Source organism: Trachemys scripta, chromosome 5 (genome assembly GCF_013100865.1).
Source record: "Trachemys scripta elegans isolate TJP31775 chromosome 5, CAS_Tse_1.0, whole genome shotgun sequence".
Classification (NCBI taxonomy): domain Eukaryota; kingdom Metazoa; phylum Chordata; order Testudines; family Emydidae; genus Trachemys; species Trachemys scripta.
In genome coordinates, this window is record NC_048302.1 from 52,883,298 (window position 1) to 52,896,330 (window position 13,033).

Sequence of the window (13,033 nt, forward strand, 5' to 3'; positions counted from 1 at the left end):
AATAGGCCTACATTGTGAGGCATACAGTACACAAATGGCTGGACAGGAAGATAGGTGTCAGTTAACCTCCTGGTGATCTGCCTGAACTTCCAGACCGTAAGAAAATAATTTTCAGCATTGATACATAACTCCTTAAATATTGTCCATACACACATTTTGCAATGATCATGATGACCAGTGGACTACTGGCTCGTGGTAGAAACCTCACACACCACCCTCCAATGAGCTATTGTGCATATGTCCTACCCAGGAAATCCCTGTAAAACCCTGTGCACATGCTGTGCCCTCTGACAGTTGGCAGCAAAGGCTCCGTGAGTCACAAGCTTCAACTTACAGAGCTTCCATTCCCCTGCCTAAGATCGACTTAGGTAGGGTGCAATGGGAACCTAAATTAGAGAGAATCACAATAAGAGGTGACAGATGGTGGGGGCTGATGGGAAAAAGAAGGGTTACACAGTAATTTATTAATATGCAAAGGGTTATAAAGCAGTTTATTATTATAAAATATTAAATTACATATGTAATTATGTTAACTATGTTTATGTGTGTATGACTTTGGGATACTGTATGATGAATAGCTACATATACATTGCAAACATCATAGTACACAATGGGGTCTTCATAAGCAATGCCCTTCCACCTGCTTGCAGAAGAAAATCCCTATTTCATTTTTAAGCTATTTTTTTTAAAATGTAGTTTTATTTTTATATTTTTAACAGCAACATTTATATTGGTTCTTGGCAAAGATCCTGGCCAGCTTTCAAGGTCTGCAAAGCCAGTACATACAAAATCTCACCTACAAACCAGCAAGAGAGACAGCTGCTTGGGCTTTATGACTCACTCAAAGGATCCATGCACATCAGAGACTGTCAACAACTTTAGAAACATCAAAACTCCCTGTTAAGTAGGATTTCCAACTTTTTTCTTCAGTGAAACTGAGAAAATTGGATGATGTTGAAAGAAACTTCCTTCAAAATCCTAGAACAGAGAGGAAAATGAATAATAAAGCAAGCGAGAGATTATTGCCTATTCACTTTTTAACATTTATTTTGAGTATTTTTCAAAACCTCATCCATCTACTTGAAACACCCCCCCTCCCCATGCATCTTCCCTCCTTACATACTCTCCTCATGGACCATCAGGTAGGTGGGATTCAGCCTGCTAAGGTGTTTCACATTGGTGGCTTATATTTAATTCTGCCACTTATTAAACAAAACAAATATAATCCCTACCGGGCATGGCATAGTTTTTCACTGTAGGCACCCAGCTGGAAAAAATATGGTGAGGCCTTCAGGTAAAATGTCCAAGCCAAACTCCCTTTTTCCAGAAAAAAAAAAAAAAAAAAAAGTCAAAAGCAGAACATATACTGAATCCTCCCTCCCTTTCCAACAATTTTTTTTAAATTAGCCACCGTTGTTTACAAAGCATATGCAAATAAAATTCCTATAGACATATATCTGCAATTCTTTGCCTTTATTTTTTTTAACTATTTTAACAGGAAATGATCCATTGAGATGAAACATTTTTATCTTAAGTGATGTCCTAGGGCAGGACAAGAGAAAGCCAGGAATACATATCAACATTTCTTCAACATAGAAAATATGTTAAGAACATCTGTATGCAGCGTTTTCTGTTCTTAAGAATATAAAATGGTAAATCCATGCAACTAAAAGGCTGCAGTAAACACACTTGTCCATATACTACCTGCATGTGAACTTGTGGGACACCATTCTCTACACAGCATAGTATATTCACTCACACGCTGCAGTTCAACTTAATATGTGTCTACTACGGGCTCCTAATTTACTCAGCAATATTCATATCAGGAGTGTGTGCAGAGCAGGTTTATAACAGACTATAATCAATCATATGTGTATGATACCTAAATACAGAATCACTTCAAGGTGTTCACCTTGGAAAGAGGGATAGTAACTAAGCATACAACTGGCACATTGAACAAGAGTATTGAGGGGGAACATTTTTCACCAAGAATAACTAGATCAAAGCCTTCCTTTGACCAAAAATAGTGCCTTGGGATGCTTAAGCATCCAGAGAAAGAGATCAAAACCTTTTTTTAAGGTCTCATCTGATAGTATGCTGTGCTTCAAGCTACATGTGGCTAACCTTGGAAGGATAAATGGCTGTCCTCCCTTGCCAAGATTTGAAACTATGGCTCTAAAAAGCATAGATATTTTATGCTTGTTGAATAAAATAGAAATCCAGATTCCCTCCCTTCCCCCACCCCACCCTGCCACCACGCGTACTGTTTTGTTGCTGAGCTTTGCACTGCTATATAGCGTGTTTTGAAGTTCTGACACAGAACAAGTTATCCCAATGTTCTGTGTTTGTACAACACCTAGCACAATGGGGTTCTGATTCCATGACTAGGGATGTGTCTACACTGCAAAGAAAACCCCACAGTGCCAAGTCTCAGAGCCTGGGCCTCAGGTTGTGGGGCTAAAAATAGCAGTGTAGCTGTTTGGCCTCGGGTTGTAGCCCAGTCTCTGAAACCCAACAACGGGGGAGACCCTCAGAGCTCGGACTCCAGCTATTACACTGCTATTTTTATTCCCACAAACCAAACCCTGTGAGCTCAAGTTAATTGACCTGGGCTCTGAGATTTGGTGCCCGTGTTTTTTTCTGCAGTGTCGCCATATCCTTGGACTCTCAGGCACTGACTCAATACAAATAATAATAATACCTTAGTGTGATTTTCAAAGGAGTCTAAGGATAAGGAGACACCCAACTCCCACTGAATGACAATAGGACTTGGGTGCCTAATCCCCTGAGGCTCATTTGAGGCTCTGTGTATCTGAATTTCTCAAGAGTTCTGTGTATTCTAAACACACCTGCTCCATTGCAGGCGATACCATGCTATCCATAAACACTCACAATGATATCCTAAGGCTACTGGTAAGCAATGTTTATGATGAATTTCACCTGTTCAGATCGAACACTGACATTTGTTGTTTCCAGAAAGGTTCAAGTGTCTTTGCAGCCAGTGATAACATTGGTGGCAGCTGCCAGATCTCTTCTTTTCTGAACTTCTGCCCATTGAAACTAGCAGTGTCTTATTTCCTTTATGCATGAATGTTTTTCTAGTAGCATCTCTTCTGTGAAGTCTTCTGTTGGCTAAATGTGCAATACAGCAATCTAGTCGACACCTGTTTGTTAGTGCTTCCTGCCAGATATGTTGGCAAGGTGGAGCCTCCAGCAATGATGTCAAACCTCGCAATCCCCACCAGATCAGAATCATTGTGAGTAGGTGAGCCCCAGATAAACCTATGTGAAAAGGAAAGTTGGAGGGGATGAGGACAGGGCTAAACAGCTACTGACTTTTCAATTTTAATTTTGCGTAAAGCACCATGGTGACCAGATTGGTATTGAGTAGACAGATTTATTAAATTATTTGAGCACTGATTCCTCCACTAACCACAATTTTCTTATAAATTCAAATAAGTTCTGAACAGCTGTAACCTGAATTCTTAGAGTTTTTTTCCAAGTCTTAAAATCTGTTTTTTACAGACCGAGTTTTACTGTCTGCATGTTGCTGGATACAGTTTCACTGCAAGGGCAGACAAAGAGGGAAATGAAGTGATCATCCTATACTGATACTCAGGATGTATTTGGCAAAGCTCCACACTGAAGATAATTGTCTACATACAAAATAATAGAAGGAGAGGTGAGCAGGAGCAGTGGATGGAAAATCATATAAAAGTGCAAGAAAGAAAAAAAGGGAAGCTATAAGCTACCATTGGGAAACTGAAAGGTCAGAGTCTAAATCCAGCTTTTGTTAACTTTAAATGTTGACATTTAACATGATTTTTAAATGGCAAAGAGCTGTAAATAAGATACTTTGCATTTCTTTAGTGACTTCCATATGAGGATCTCAAAGTGTTTTCTGAAGTGATCATCCTTTACTTGTACTCTTAGAATACATTTGCCATGGAGTGACTTAAGCAGCACAACTCATTGGTGAGTTAAGAAGTATTTTTATATATATTTTAGAGCTAGAAGAAATGAAGTACAGACAAGTTAAAACATATGACTTGCCTAAGGATATTCAACTCATCTATGGACAAAGCAGAAATAAAATCCAGATCCACTGGCTCCTGGTCTGCCACACCACCATACGGTAGATCACTTAGGACAAAATATAACAAATCATGTTCAATAAGGTGTAAATTCAAAGGTAATCCCTGCTAAAAGATGAAATACTGCAGCATATTGATTAGCAAAGGGCAAAATCGCAAAGCTTTGGTAGTTCTCCTTAGAATGGCATCTTGTGGCCAAATTCATTACTGGCTTGTATAGAATAATACTAGGATGGATTTGGCCAAGAAAACTGCATTGAATCTTTGTGAAGTGTATAGTATTTGCCAAGTAATTGTGTGCAATAACTTTCTTGCCCGAATCATTATGTGCTAATATAATTGGGCTGCTTCCAATACAAGTACAGTGTAATTCTTGTTTACAGTGAAGAAGTAAAGTGGAAGTGGGTAAATACGTATGGAAATACACAATATAAGCCTAAAAGACATTGCAATAAAAGGTACAACAGACTACAATTGCCGTTAAAGTGGGATTGCTCAAAGATCTGAAACGAACAGCAATCTGCATTGGAAATGGGGAGGCAACCAAACAAGAACAAACAGAACAGGCATGTTACAAATTCATCCGTTTGATATTCAGTGTATACTGAATAATAACTATCACTGTACAACAAACAACTATCACAAGTACTAACACTTAGTGAGCACCCTAAAAGCTGCTCTAACGAGTACCAGCTGCCAGTGGCTGTCAAGTATCTCTGGGACTCATGGAAGCCTAACCATTCCCTCTGTGCTGGCAGCCATAGGAGACAGCTGCTACTGAACCACCTGAGCATTCTCCCGTGCAAAGAAGCTGCTCCCGGGGTATGGATTCACAAGGTTTAGAACCATTTTGTGTCTGTGGAGCAGTGCAAAACGACTGGCATGCCACCCAGGGTTAGGGCACTGTCTCCATGCTGGACTGGGGCGGGGTGGGAAGGACTTTGAAGATTGTAGCCCACAACTCCCTGAGCACCTGCAAACCCCATGTAAGTCAAAATGTGAGTTCCTCTCTCCATAAATATGAATCAGGAAAAAGTCTCAAATCATGCATCTGTGCCCTCTGATTTACACCTAGCAAAGTAAGACTTAGCAAAGAGGCAGGCTACGTGTGTAAACAGTGGGTGGGCTGACCTCCATCTTCCTGTTCTCTTCCATTCTGAGAAACAATCGTGGGTGATCCCTCTCCCTTCCCTTCACCAGAAAAAATATTTCTGCTTGCTGGTGGATAGCAATACCAGCTGACACACCTGCGTGCCAGACACTCACAGATGTACAGTACTGAGCCATCTGCAAAGCACACTGTTCACACCAGCTTGCTTGATTTAGATAGAGGAACCCTGCCACACAGCTAAGAAGCCTTTGTTATTATTGTTCTTACCGCTTTTGCTTGGTCTGTTCTCTTCATGTTCATGAGGAATGGGGAAAGAAGTATGAGAAAATGCTTTGCACAGCCCAGAACATTATTTTTTCTGATACTAAACATTTAGCTAATTATTCTAGGGCTGGGCTAAGGGTCAGTATAAAATAAGAGCCCCTCCTTTGAACAAAGAAACTCAACCTAAACCTTTATTAAGGCTAAAAACTAGTCCATTATATTCCCCTGCTTTCCCTCCATTCATCTTCACACACCTCCACAATCCCAAATTGCAGAACCAAAGGTGATTTCCTCACAGTGGTTCTAGGCCCACCAGTAGCAGAAAGTAAGACACAATTCCTAAGGAAAACCAGCTCTCTTGAGATTTCTAGCCTTTTTTTGCAGGGACTGGATGGTTTGGAAAAGCTTCAAACCAATGTCTAGACCAAAATTCTCAACGCTTGGTATCTTAAATCAGACTCCTAAATAAAAAAGTCTGCGTTTTCAAAGCTGCTAAGCACCTGTAGCTCCTATTGACTTCACTGGGTTATGTGTGCTTTTGGCACTTGTAGAAACTGGGCAATGTATACTTAGGCACCCAGAAATGGATTTAAGAGGCTAATTTCAGATACCCAAGATTTAAATTTTTGACTCCACATAGTAAATAGCCTATTCAAAATCTGTTAAATTTCACCCAGCCCAATTTTCCACAACCAGACGATTAACCAACTGAAATGACCACCCTGGCATTGCCAGACGTTTAGTAATAATGGGACACATTTGTGAAGCATTGTATGCATTTTTTAAAAGCTCTCACTACATGCTTGGTGATGATATCTTAATTACACACATGGGGTCAATTTTGCCCTTCTTTGTACTTGTTAACCACACTGAAGTCACTGTGACTGCCTGGGAATTAAATGAGGAAAGAATTTGGCCCGTTAGCTTCAAGAGCCATTTAGAAATAAGAGCAATGTTGCATTCTAGTTGTCTTATCACAAGATGTCCCAGGTATTTACAGAAAACAAGAAACACTTCTCAGTAAGGAAATAAACAATACCAAAGTGTTTGTATTTCAGATAGATCTTGTCAAATTATCTTGATCTCTTTTTTGGATGAGATTACAAGTTTGGTTGGTAACGGTAGCAATGTTGACATAATATACTTAGATTTCTGGAAGGTATTTGATTGGTACCTCATGACTTTTTGAGTAAAAACCTAGAGTGTTATAAAACTAATATGGCACATATTAAATCAACTAAAAACTGGCTAACCGTTTTCCAAATGTAACTGTAAATGGGGAATCATCATCAAGCAGATGTGTTTCTAGTGTGGCCCCTCAGGGATCAGTTCTTGGCCCTATGATATTTAACATTTTTATTAGTGACCTTGATAGCATCCTCACAAAAGTTTGCAGATGACATAAAAATTGGGGGAGTGGTAAATAATGAAGAAGACAGGTCACTGGTAGAGAACAACCTGAATTGCTTGGTAAACTGGGCAAAAGCAAACAATTTGCATTCCAGTTTGGCTACATATAAATGTATGCATCTAGGAATAAATAATGTAGGCCATAGTTATAGAATGGGGGATTCCATCCTGGGGAGCAGTAACCTGGGAATCTGAAGTAGGAATAAAAAGGTGCAACTGCTGCTATGTCCAGTACTGGTTCCCACATTTCAAGAAGGATTTTGATAAATTTGAGAGGGTTCAGAGAAGAGCCAGGAGAATGATTAAAGGATTAGAAAATATTCGTTATAGTGATAGACTCAAGGAGCTCATACTGTTTAGCTTAACAAAGAGAAGGTTAAAGTATGACTTCATAACAGCCTACAAATATTTGATAATGGGCTCTTCGATCTAGCAAAGAAAGGCACAGCAGGACCCGATGGCTGGAAGCTGAAGCTAGACAAATTTAATCTGGAAATAAAGCATACATTTTGAACAGTGAGGGTAATTAACTATTGGAACAATTTACCAACTGTTGTAGTGGATTCTCATAGTTGGCAATTTTAAAATCAAGATGGGATTTTTTTTAAAGATATGCTGTAGAAATTATTTTGTATTGCAGTCCTATGGCCTGAGTTATACGGTCAGACTAGCTGATCATAATGGTCTCTCCAGGCTTGGGAGTTTATGAATCTATGAATTTTATCAATATACCACTTGTTATTCTTCCTAGTGACATGAAAAACATTTGTACTCAGGATACAGAACTTAACTTTATAGAGAGAGCAATCTTTCAGTCCATAAATATTGGCAGTAATGCATCCTTAAGAATGAAAAAAAAAAAAAAGTAAAACTAGTGGTAATCTTGCCATAATAAGGGGTCTGATCCTGTCTAGGAGTTTTTGCCCTTACCTTAAATAGGAACAGAAGCAGGTCCATTAATAAATAATCTGACTAGCAATTCCATCCATTATATCAGAGATAACAGTGTTACTAGGATAGCTTCAAGCAAGAACATTTTTATTTGGTTAAAGCCAGCTTCCCTTTTATAGCTCTCAACATGCATAAAGAAAAACAATATTGTTAAGTCATGCTAACCTGAGGAAAAGTAGGGGATGGAAAAATATAAACACATAAACCTAATAAAACTCACAAACAAACTGCACATTTTGAATTACTCTTTGGTAACTGATGAAAAAAAGTGTTATGAGGCAAATCCTTCACTGAGTAACTCACTAGAGAGAATGGACAAAATAAATTGTACAGCTCTAATTTTCCTAGCAGCTTCCATGCTATTCTTTGAAATTGAGTAAGAAACCCTTGGCTTAATCCCAAGAGCCAATCTATAGTAAATAGTGCACACTTAATGCCTAAGTTCCTTTTTAGCACCATTCAGACAGTGACTTCAGCCACACAGTTTAGTCATAGCAGACATTTTTGTGGTGAAAGCATTAAACCCACATGCAGCTCTCTTTCTGTGGCCACTGGGGGTCATGCTCCTTTCCCATTAGCTGAATAAATCATAAAGTCTGCACGGACCACACAAGAAGCATGACTAGCAAGCCACAGGCAGTGCCTACAGCCTGTTATTTCTTTTCTGAAGAAAGAAAGAAAGAAGGAAAGAAAGAAAGGAAGAAAGAAAAAAAGAAAGAAAGAAAGAAAGAAAGAAAGAAAGAAAGAAAACAGACTAGCTGTAGGAAATTATTTGATTTTTTAAAATTTGATCTCTTTGAGGTAACATTGAGACTCATTTGTGTGGGTTTTGTTTTTTTTTTTAACCCAGAAAGCCTTAGTTAAGAAGAAAAATAGAGAAAGATTAAAAAGGCACCTTTTTGTTATGCTGTGATTTGTCAGGGGAAAAACATTCCCTGTAGTTTTTTAAATAATAAAGGCCACTATGTGTAGTAGGGCTCTTCAGGTACCTTGATAAGACACAATATGGAAAGAACTTAGAGACACTCAAATCTTCCCTATTGGTAATATGGGATAATGGGATTGAAGCAAAAGTGTGACTAATGTTTTTTCACATCGAATGAAAATGACAGTAACTGAGCAAGATCTGTAAGTCTAAAGGTTGGTTCAAGTTCCCATCAATCAGGAAATAAGATAAGAAACAAGAATTTTAAACATTGCCATTAGCATGCAACTGTTATCACATTCAGGAGATATGCACAGCTCATTATGCTAAGCAGTCTTTCTTAAGCATTTCTTTAAAATGTACCAAAACCCCAAAATATTTTAACAAGAGCACTGAACTTTAAACAGACTTTACATAACAGAGTGATTGGCAAGGAAAACGTGCCCTGTCTTTCAAAGAACCAGCTGGGGGAGTGGGGGGAAGTGTGCGTGGGAGGGAAGCTTTTTAAACTATGTTCTATTCCATGATCCTGTGTAGATCGTTTGGACATGCAGCATTTAGAAAATAAACTCTACATGCTGCAGAGCCTTTCTGAGAAACTTTCTGAGGAGGTTAGTTAGTTAACCAAAAATTTCTGAGTCTATTTACACAGGGGCAGCTGCACCTTAGTTTTCTCTCTTGTTTTTTGTTTGGTATTTTTGGTGGAATATAGGGAATTTTAGTGCTTAAATAAATAAACAAATAAATAAAAGCACTGGTTAGAGTCAGGCATTTCACAGACAGGCACTATGTAAGCTTTCTCACACAGCTGTGCCAATGGATCTAAGTCTTTACCTGCAATATGTCCTCTGCCCAATTTATTTCAGTCCTCTTGAGCAAAGACAGATAACCACGCTGAATTGTGACAAATTATATAGTGGTTTTGTGAGGTGAACAAATACCCACTAGGGAATAGGGCAGGACCACTTAAATCCATTTAATTTGTGACTTAATATTGTGGGTTAAAACATGTGTGACCTTTGCCAAAGACATCTCATATATGGACAACAGAAACTCAAATCTCAAGTCTCAAAGAATTCTTAGTAACAAGATATGTCTAGTGACAGGTAACCCAAGGTATAGCATTAATTTTATCCTGAAGTTCTTACTGATGGATTAAGTACCACTTTAACCAGAATAACAAAATATAAAAATCCCTCAGTGGTGAAATGCAGTACTGTATAAAGTCTAAGCTTTCACTCATTCCGGTGGAATGACTAGTATTTAACATTTTCATGCACATGTGTTTTCCACATCAGTAAGCATATAAAACATTCTTAAGCAAAACATATAGAGCATCCTTCCTGAAACTAGAGTCCTCAGAAGATTTCAAAATTCCAAGGCCTTTTAGACCTAATTTGCCTCACCCAGTTTCCTTTTGTAACTTTTACATCTCACTTTTCCTATCAATTATGCACCAAATCCTGAAGCCCTGATTAAGGCAAAACTTGCACTGAGTTCGGTGGGAGATTTTGCTGAGTGAGGAGAGCAGGATTATGCTCTGCTAGCAGTGAAATCCAAGGACACTACTTAATCAATATAAAATGAAAACCAGATACAAAATGCATATGGTGTCTATTGGCTGTGTGTGAACATTGGCAATATATAGCATCCAGAGATGCTGTGCAATGGCCAGAGAGTTTTTGAACAAAAGCCAGTAGCCAGTTTCAAAACAGCCTTAATTAAAAATGAGCTAACATAGAGTTATTGCCTGAAGGCCAAATCCTCTCTCCAATGCCCAGCCTAAGTATCTGGGCTTGGCACTGCGGCACTCCAAAAGGGCAAAGGGAGGGAGAAACCCTTCCCTCCGGGCCATGCAGTAGGAAGGGAACTGTTATGCAGCTACTACTCAAGCCTAAGGGATATAGGTAGGAAAAAAAGGCCAGTTTGCTCCCACTTCCCAAACTTCCCCAGTGTGAACCACTTGGCTCCTTGTCTTTCAGGTTTATACAAGTGTTCAAGTGCTGCCCACTCCCAGTGCAACAGAACTGCACTGCATAGTGGGTGCATGATTTGCTCCTTAGTGAGGTTTCATCAGAACATAGGTTTGGGCCATAGATCTTTGCTGTATTACTCGGGGGTAGGCTACAAACTGTAGATAGAGCTATACAACATCCTAGAATTTGAGTGATCTACCTGACCCCCTTCCTATGTTATTACTTACCATGTTTCTGTATGAACATAAGATTCAAGAAACCTGACTATAAGCATAGTACCAGACAATGTATTTCCAGTACATTTGTTTCTCCTGTGCAAATAGCAATAGCTCAACTCCATCAAGCGGAATCTCACAAGTAATAAATGTCACCAGCTAATAGAGGTGCATGAACACTCCCACCCCTATACAGTTCAAACCTGACTATTTCTGGCTGTTCAGGTCCCTAAAACAGAAAGTGTTCTTAAAACAACTCTAAAATGTCCACATTTCATAGCTGAATTTGTGAAATTAAATATTGGCCAGATTTTGCTCTGTAACTTTAGGAAAACCCATTTTTCAATTGTATTGCAAAACTATGACACAAAGCAAGCCAGAATTTTTTCTTAGCCCTACCAGTTGACACTTGAATCAGGGCCGCTAATTAACTCTACGTGTTTTTTGTATTTCTTTTTGAACAACACAAGAACTATGTATATTTTTACAAAACAATAGGAAAAACTAACCAACCCAACAGCAATAGTTTCAGTGTCCTGAAAGAGAACATTAACTGTCTTGTAAATTCTAAAAGGCTGTATTAATTGGAACAAGACAAACAGAGAATTTCAAAAGAATTCTCAACTACTTCTGCCTCATCGTTTTCAAAAATGCATACACACACATAAGTACATATTGCTCCTTCCATTCAAACTCCTCTAGGAGCAACAGGGCAACTCCAGGGTGGGGTTGATGAGATCATCATAACCGCTGCTGTATTAAAGACATTTACTACACATAGACCTCTCCCGGGAAGAATGATTATTTCATGATAACCAACATCCGTATTGAGTTATTGCTTAACTCAGGGCCGGCTCCAGGCACCAGCAAACCAAGCAAGTGCTTGGGGCAGCACATTTTCAGGGGCAGCATTCCAGCCAGCCTCTTTTTTTTATTTTATTTTTTATTTTATTTGTTGGCGTTTGGGCGGCAAAAGCCGAGAGCTGGCCCTGGCAGCAGCAGCGCGTCCTGCACTGGGGGTGCCCTGGGGCCACTGCGGTTCACGTTGGGGAGCAGCAGCTGCACCTTATGGCCGGGCGGGCTCTGAGTGCAGGACACTCGAGCTGGGGGCTGCCTCTCGGGGCACACGGAGGGGCGGCAACCCCCCAGCGCCGCAGCCGGGGCTGGGCGAAGCGGCCCGAGCTGCCCAAGGACTGCAGCAGGAAGGCCAGGAACCGCAGCAGCAGCGGGGCCATAGAGGGTGGGGCGCTGCTGTGCAGGGCCTGTGTCCCGCTCTCCGGGGCTCCGCTCCCTCTGGGGCTGCCCTGCCCCGGCTCCTCAGCCCCCTGCCAGGGCGGTCCCCCAGCTCTGTCCTCTCCGGTCCCAGCCAGTCCTGGAGGCGGGAGCCCTGGCTGGAGGGACCCTGGGCTGAGGCGCGGCCTGGGAGTCCCACTGCTAGGGTGACCAGACGTCCCGATTTTATCGGGACCGTCCCGATATTTCCTTGTTTGTCCCGCGTCCCGACCGACATGCGGTCGGGACAACCGGACAAACAAGGAAATGCCCCGGAGCCTAGAGCCCGGAAGTGCTCGCACCCCCCCCCCCCCCCCCCCCCCGCCCCCCCCCCCCCCCCCCCCCGATTGGCTCCCTCCCCGAATCCCCGCCTCTTCCCCGGGCTCACCATTCCTCCCCCCTCCGCAAGCGCTGGAGGGAGGCCCGGGAGACTCAGAGGAAGCGCGGGGCCGGGGTGAGTAACAGTCCGGCCTGGCCCTGAGCAGGACTCAGTCGGGTGGTTGGGCGAGGAGGGGGGCGGCCCGCGGGGCCAGGCGGCGGCTGTTGTTGTCCCCCCAGCCAGCGGGACTCGGGAGCAGCCGCTGCTGCAGCTCCCACTGCCGCGGGGGGAGGAAGCGGCCATGGCGCTCCGCAGCTGCGGCGCCTCCGAACCCCCCGAGCCGGGGCCTGCTGCAGGGAACTAGCAGCGCGTATGCTGCGCCCAGCCCCTGGCCAGTCGCGTCTGGGCTGCTGCCCAGCTGGTGCTATCCCGCGGCGGCCCCGGGGCGGAGGCATCGGCCGCCCAGCCCCGTTCGTTCCCCTGCGGGACGGGGGGG

At 41.9% G+C, this 13,033-nt stretch overlaps 1 long non-coding RNA gene across 1 annotated transcript in view; it reads right to left on the reverse strand.

The window, feature by feature from the left end:
• Positions 1-13,033, reverse strand: part of LOC117878608 — a 38,582-nt gene that overhangs the window by 15,335 nt on the left and 10,214 nt on the right. The window contains exons 4-5 of the long non-coding RNA XR_004646023.1: positions 2,941-3,282; positions 797-978 (exon numbers count right to left, since the gene is read on the reverse strand). This is a non-coding gene — a long non-coding RNA (uncharacterized LOC117878608). The remainder of the gene's footprint in view (positions 1-796; positions 979-2,940; positions 3,283-13,033) is intronic.